General features: G+C 29.5%; 1 long non-coding RNA gene across 1 annotated transcript; it reads left to right on the top strand.

Moving 5' to 3' along the window:
- The first annotated feature begins 743 nt into the window (after nucleotides 1-743).
- Nucleotides 744-7359, top strand: LOC146995814 (uncharacterized). The gene is made up of 2 exons (XR_015042566.1): nucleotides 744-1174; nucleotides 7203-7359. It is a non-coding gene; the product is annotated as an uncharacterized LOC146995814 (long non-coding RNA).
- Nucleotides 7360-7650: the final 291 nt, after the last annotated feature.

Genomic DNA, 7650 nt, shown 5'->3' with positions numbered 1-7650 from the left:
GGAATGTATCGTACATGCTGTGAGCATTGCCACCTTTACAGTATTACCTTCTTCATCTATTTTTATTCTGGATAGGGCATCTGATACGATATTTTCCTTTCCGGGGGTGTGCTTAATTACCAAATTATACTCTTGTAACTTGAGTGCCCATCTTATTAACCTTGGGGATAAGTTTTTCCCTGAGTACAATCTAGTTACCGCCGCATGATCAGAATATACTGTTACTGGCGCACTTCCAAAATAGACTCGGAACTTTTGCACTGCTAACAGATCTGCAAGTGTCTCTCTTTCAGTCGCGGAATAATTTCTTTGAGTTTCATTTAAAGTTCTACTAAAAAATGCCACGGGCTGCTGATTCTGCAAAAGTGTAGCTCCTACCGCATAATCCGAAGCATCCGCTGAAATTTCCAAATTAGTTCTCAGGAAATTTCAAAACAGGGGCTTGCGTTAATGCTTGCTTTAATTTTTCAAACGCACACGGTAAAAAAAAAAGTTCGCTCTTTACAGTTACAGAATCAAAAAGTTACACAAGAATTTCCTGTAATGGTAACAAGTTGAAAGCAAACTGTGGCGGGTACAGCAGATTTGCTTGTAGCATTACAGAAAATGTTTCAGAAGCCGCGCGGAAGAATCACGTGACTGACTGAAAATTAGCCAATCAGGAGAAAAGTGTTTGAAAGCTAGTTGCAGAAAAAAACATGGCTGAATGCATGTTGGTTGTATAGCGCAGGTAAGTAAGAAAATGTTTACAATTACTGTTTGAAATATTTTTTTGTTCATTTTATGCAGATTATTCTCCTGCACTTTGCACTGTTACATGTAGTGAGTAAGTATTTAAGAGTTTAAGCTTAGCGATTAATTAATATAAGTGTTCGTAATGTCTAATGAGTTGAAAGAGTGCAAAATATTTATTCCAAATGCAGATCTAATAGTAGTACTTTGTCATTGTGCATCCGATAAATTACGCCTTAAATTGCCCGTATTATTATTTATAACTAATTATTTCAAAATTTAATCACTGTTGTGGTATTTAATTGAACCGGTAATGTGGTTGTTGAAAACAATATTAGTTATGTTAGCGTTCGTTTGCAATCGTCTGACCAAAGAACGTTTGACATCTTTTTCCCGACAGGCCTTGCGAGAAAAGTTTATGTAAACATTTAGAATTCTGAATGTAATGTATATATTTTTTGCTTATTAGGTTTAGTTTATTCTTTCTTTAGGATTACCTGATTAATTATACTTGTTTTATATTTCAGTCTAATAATATGTTTATGTACGAGTGTGTTATGAAGTAAAATTACAAAAACTTGAACAACGTGGTCGAGAATCTCATTAATTCTTTAGTGTAATAATATTATTTTTTTCACTGGTATTAATTTCTTACGAAAATGTCCAAAAGGAAGTAATTATATTGATTAAAAATATGTCGCATCAAATACTTTTCGTAATGTTCTGTTTTACTAACTAGATGCAACTTAATTATTCCATATAATTTAAATTACCTAAAATATTAAATGACCTAAAATATTTTTCTAAAAATTCGTTAAACTAGTTATAAACGAAAACTAAAATTTTGTACATTATTTCCAAAAATATCATTTCATTAATATTTTATAAGTGACAAAATTTATTATATTGTATAAATATCTACCACTGCATACTTATAAGTTTTAAACATTTAATGTAGAATTGATGTTGATTTTATTTTGCCCAGTTTTAATATAGTTTTGAAGTATGATAGTCTTGTTACTAGGATAGCATGAATCTGCTAATACAAGTTTAATACATTTCTTGACAAATGTTTCTCTTATTCATGTAATATAATATATAAATCATAAAATAAGTTTTCTTTAAAATAAAGTATGATTGTTTAATGGAATTTAAAACAATTCTGTATCTGTATGTTAGTATTAAAAATAAAATAATAAAATTTTAATGAAGCATTGATTTTTAGCATTAACAATTGTAAATATATATATACACACACACACATGAATAAATGGAAATGCAAGCTACTTTTCCTTATAAAGCTGTCCATGAATATAGTATACAGTGTCTCACAAAAGTGATGGGACACTTGTGCTTTACGAAAGGAAACTGTAGTAAAATAAATTAAAAAAACATGTAAACATTCTTTGTGGGTGTGTTTCATACTTAAATTTAGTAACAATTATTACATAACATACATTTTCTCAAAATATCAAAATACAATTGTTTAAAACGGAGCAAAAAATGGCTCAAATAAGTGATGGGACACTTACCTTTCCATCAAATATTTATCCAAAAATTTTACTTTATAAAAGGTTTTAATATTTTGTTGGATTTCCTTTTACTTTTAAAACATGATTTAATCTTCCTGGGATGGATTCGACTAATTTTTTTGTGATTTCTGGAGTGATTTTACCCCATTCTTCTTGAAGCACCGATTTTAAATGTGTCTAACAAAAGTGATGGGACACTTTTGCTTTACAAAAGGAAACTGTAGTAAAATAAATTAAAAAAAACATGTAAAAATTTTTTGTGGGTGTGTTTCATACTTAAATTTAGTAACAATTATTACATAACATACATTTTCTCAAAAAGTAAAATATCAATTTAATAAAAATACAATTGTTTAGAACGGAGCAAAAAATGGCTCACATAAGTGATGGGACACTTGCTTTTCCATCAAATATTTATCCAAAAATTTTACTTTATAAAAGGTTTTAATATTTTGTTGGATTTCCTTTTACTTTTAAAACGTGATTTAATCTTCTTGGGATGTATTCGACTGATTTTTTTGTGATTTCTGTAGTGATTTTATCCCATTCTTCTTGAAGCGATGATTTTGATTGTTGTTTTGAAGAAATGGTGTGGTTGCGAATTCTTGATTCAATTTCTTGCCAAATATTCTCTATGGGATTTAAGTCTGGAGATTGTGGTGGTGGTTTTATTTTTTCAGGACAGTTATACAGCAGCCAGAATCTAACGTTCAAAGCAGTGTGCTTGGGGTCATTGTCCTGGTACAATTTAAAATCGTTATGAAGGATCAATTTTCGTGCTGAAGATTTCAAATTTTGATTTAAAATGTCAATATACTTGTACTGATCCATTATACTGTCAATAAAATCAAGATTACCAACTTCAGCGGACGACATACATCCCCATACCATAACTCCTCCTCCACCATGTTTTACTGTTAGCACCAAGTTCTGTTTGCGAAATTCTTTCCTGGGTTTTTTCTACACCAAGATTCTACTGTCAGAACCAAATATATTAATTTTACTCTCATCAGCAAATATAACTTCATTCCAGTAATCAGAGTTCTTATTTATGTTGGATTTTGCGAAAGCCAGTCTGAGTTTTCTATTCTTTTCACTTACGAAGAATTTTTTCCTGGCTGCTCTACCGTGATATCCAGCAGATTGAATTACTCTTCTAATAGTCTCAGGATTAAAAATTACTCCATATAATGCTTGTAAATCAGCAGCAACTTTAGGAGCACTCATTCTTGGATTTTTTTTTAATATTTTGAACAATAATTCACTTTATTCCATTGGATAGCTTTGATGGTCGGCCAGGTCTTCTTTTATCCTGAATCATATGATTCTTTTTATCGTTTAATGATATTGAAAACTGTTGAATGACTCATGTTAACTGTTTCAGCAGTTTTTCTAATAGATTTTCCACGTTCAATATGCAAATTAATAACTAATTTTGAATTTCAGGCAGTTTCTTTTCGTTTAGCATTCATGGCTGCACACAGCTAAAAAACACAAAAATTCCAAAACAAACTGGAAAGAAATACTACAGACGATTTTATAAATTATTGCCAATTGCTTTTGAGTAAAAATAAAAACCCAAAAAATATTTTTATTGTAGTATGTAGTAGTATCTAATGGTGTCCCATCACTTATGTGAGCCATTTTTTGCTCAGTGCAAAACAATTGTATTTTTATTAAATTACTATTTTAATATTTTGAGAAAATGTATGTTATGTAATAATTGTTATTAAATTTAAGTATGAAACACACCCACAAAAAATTTTTACATGTTTTTTAATTTATTTTATTACAGTTTCCTTTTGTAAAGCATAAGTGTCCCATCACTTTTGTGAGACACTGTACTTTCCTTTAGGCTGATAGACTTTGCATGCTTTGCCATATTCTATCAATCTAAATGATGCGTATATGTAGAAAATTATGCCAGTGAAATTTTTTAAAATCAAAAACAAATTTCTGTGGAAAATTAAAGTTATAAATTCTAAATGCAAACAAAGGAGTGAATTTGAAAGTTATCAAATAAACCAAAATGTTGGTAATTTTTGCAGTTTCGCAGAACAATTTTTATAATTTGCAGAACGGGAATATGATGTTTGGTTTTGTTAGTATTAATTATTACGACTGAATTATTGCAACTTAAACACGTAATTTATAATTTTCTAATTTATTTTGATCATTTATATTTCATGTGTCATAAGTCTTTAAAATGAACTTAATTCTCATCATATTTATTAACACAAATATTTTTAAAGAAGAAAAAGTCATTTGTTTTGCTTAGTTGCACACGAAGATACATGCCTATATATATATATATATAGAGAGAGAGAGAGAGAGAAAGAGGAATTATGTTTACTTGCAGACTTTTTTCTTCCTTTTTACTAACATTATAGTATGAAAATCAAGGGGGAAACTAAGCAATCAGTTTAATTTTGAAGGACGTGATTACAGTAAGATCATTACTGTAAGATAACCAATCAAAAATATCCACGAATGAACTACTGGTAACTATCATATTATTATTTAAAAAGAGACCTACTTTCCAATAAGAATGCTTAGTAACATTAACATTTCAGTGTCTGATAATAATAATTTTCATTCCTACTTCCCTATACATTGAATTTCACTCTTATTATTGTCCACTGCTACTCCCTAGACATCAAAGCATTTAATGCATCTAGAACTGCAATTTGTGTCGTCTTCTACAGCATGCAAGTTATCACCGTTCAGTTTGTACTACCAAGAGCAATGACCTTCAGAATTACCGTATTGCGTTGCATTTTCCACCCCACCTAGCTTTAGAACCAGATTCTCAAAATTAAAAAAATATTTGCAGAATTTTCCCCTTTTTAATGCATTTAGAAAATGAAGATCCCAAGATTTTAAAATGGATTTATCGACATAATGATTGTTTTCGTCATACTAACAAAGGCAAACATTTGCACACTAAAGGCCCCGTTGAATCTTTCTCTTCTAACTGTTGAATATTATGTCAGGCTAATAAAAAGAAAATGATCTATGATAGTTAAAGCAAATACCAACTGCCATTCACTGTGCAATTTTGCCATATCAGCTGCATATTCACCTTCTCTAATTATTTATGTATTATCTGAGGCCTAAGGAGTTGCAAGAACAACAATGAGAATGAAAGAAATTCAAATTATAAAGAAGTAGAAATGAGATAACTTATTAGATGTTGCAATTGTGTGTATTGTTATTGAACTGTAGGTTTTTTTTTTAAAGCAATAATATTGTGATAGTAGTAGTTTATCCATGATTACTTTTCATTTGTTATATTATTACTGTGATTGTATATATATATACCGCCTAATTTTTCCCTCTCAATTTTCGGAAGATAAAATTAGTAAAAATAAGTGGGAATATGGCATCAAGAGCATTAGATATCCCCATTTTTCTTGAAGCTGTTCACTATTATTGTTTCATCAATGATAGGCCATGCACCCAAAATCCCCTAGCAAATCAGTTAGTAAGATGAAAACGATCACTGTGCAGACGAAAAATTTAGGGTAACTCGTTTTGTGAGCGCCTTAAGGAAGACAAACATTACCAAAATCATTAAAACATATTCAGAATCCTCCGCTAAAAGAAAGCTAGGAGGGAAATGTTGTTCGAGTCCCAGTGATTCATTTGGACGAATATGTAATACTGTTTTAGAAATTTCAGGTAATAAATACAATATTTTTCGAATGCTAGAATAGTTCGAGAAATTTATTCAAGTTATGAATTCTGAATATAAATAAGTATACTGTATATTATATTTAATAACTATGGTGGCTTCATTTATGAAAAGATTTGCATATTGGCTGTTTTTGTACAATGAACCTTCTCTAAGCTAGCTATACGTGATTCCTGAAGATTTTGATCTTCAATGATAGTGGGCATCTTAGAGAAGTTATGTTTACTAATTAGTTATTTTATGAGGAATGCTGGGTAAATTTAAAAAGTGGTTGACAAGGGTAGTTTGTCGTAATGAGACGGTTCACTGTGATCCAATATTTTAAAGAATTTAAGCTGTTCTTAATTTCTTAAGATATTATAAAGAAATATGGGTACTCTTCCGTTTTGCTGGCGCAAGCGATAAAGTCGCCAATAATGGTACAACCGATGCCAAACGGAATATTCTCGCTGGTAACCTTTTACGCCTCATTTTTAAAACAAGTCGCAGCTTTTTCTTATCAGATTGATTGTTTCTTTCAATACTGACATATAATTACATAGAATTTTTATCAGATAATTCAGTTTTATGTCTAAGGCCATTTTCGGTAATTAAGTCAATTAGGATGCAAATTAGATTCGCTTACCCGAAGCCGAAAATATAGAAAAGGTAAAGTCAAAGGTTAAATTAATCAATTCTAATGAGAATGCATTAGCGAAGTAAAGCACTGCAGTTTTCCAAATTTTCTGAGTAAGCTATTTGTACGAATTAAAATATTTCTTGCATTTAAACTTGTGTTCCAAATTAAGATTTAACTTGAAATTAATGTAGATAATTACTGAGAGCATTAGATTTTTGTAGAATAGTTTGCGTGAGATGGGATCGCTTGGGGTCACGTGATATGAACCGGCGAATCAGGATGTTGAACCATGAAAGCATAGTAAATTCTTAAATTAGTGTCTTTTTATAAATGTATTGTCTTTATTTATTGGGTTTTTATAAAATTTTAAGCGATATTAAAATGTTTATGCCTTCAAAATAAAAAATTCTTAGAACTAAAATTTTTTAAATATTTTTTATGTGTATACTGTATGTTGTCGCCAATAAAGTCTGCTTGGCGAGATTTGCGCCGGCGAAACGGAAAAGTACCGAAATATGATTAAAAGTGTTATATAAGCACACGTTTAAAACATCTATTAAAATAATTTTATAAGCTTTTTAAGAGCATGGTTATGATTTAAAAAAATGTTTTTTTCTTTATTTAGGAGGCATGGTTTACAAAGAGGGAAAAACCATTCATTTTTTCCAAGCAGTCGAAACGAATTTTTATGAAATGTTATATTATATTATTTTTAATTAATTCTTTTTTCAGATTTTATGTAAAGTTTATGAATTAAGTAATAAATTATTTTTACTTCTGTATTTTAATTAGCATATTATTTGCTTCATAATATTTCACAATAACATTATAAATTCAATAAACTTCTTAATTAACATGCTGTAATATATATATACATATAGGGCATAAAATTTGTTTTCTGGTATAACATGTATATTTCACAATTTTGTATGCAAATCTCGAACTTTATAATAAATAGGAATACTTTTTTAGTATCACTTTCTAAATGGTAAATATTAAGCTTAAATTTATTACATATCATGTTTGTAAAAAATTATAGGTAAAATTAAAATGCATTAAATTTTAAGATAAAG

This window comes from Stegodyphus dumicola, chromosome 8, assembly GCF_044657685.1.
Source record: "Stegodyphus dumicola isolate Sdum_Otavi_A_Nest chromosome 8, ASM4465768v1".
Lineage (NCBI taxonomy): Eukaryota > Metazoa > Arthropoda > Arachnida > Araneae > Eresidae > Stegodyphus > Stegodyphus dumicola.
Note: the sequence above shows the minus strand (reverse complement) of the source record. Positions and strands in the feature narration are given on the sequence as shown.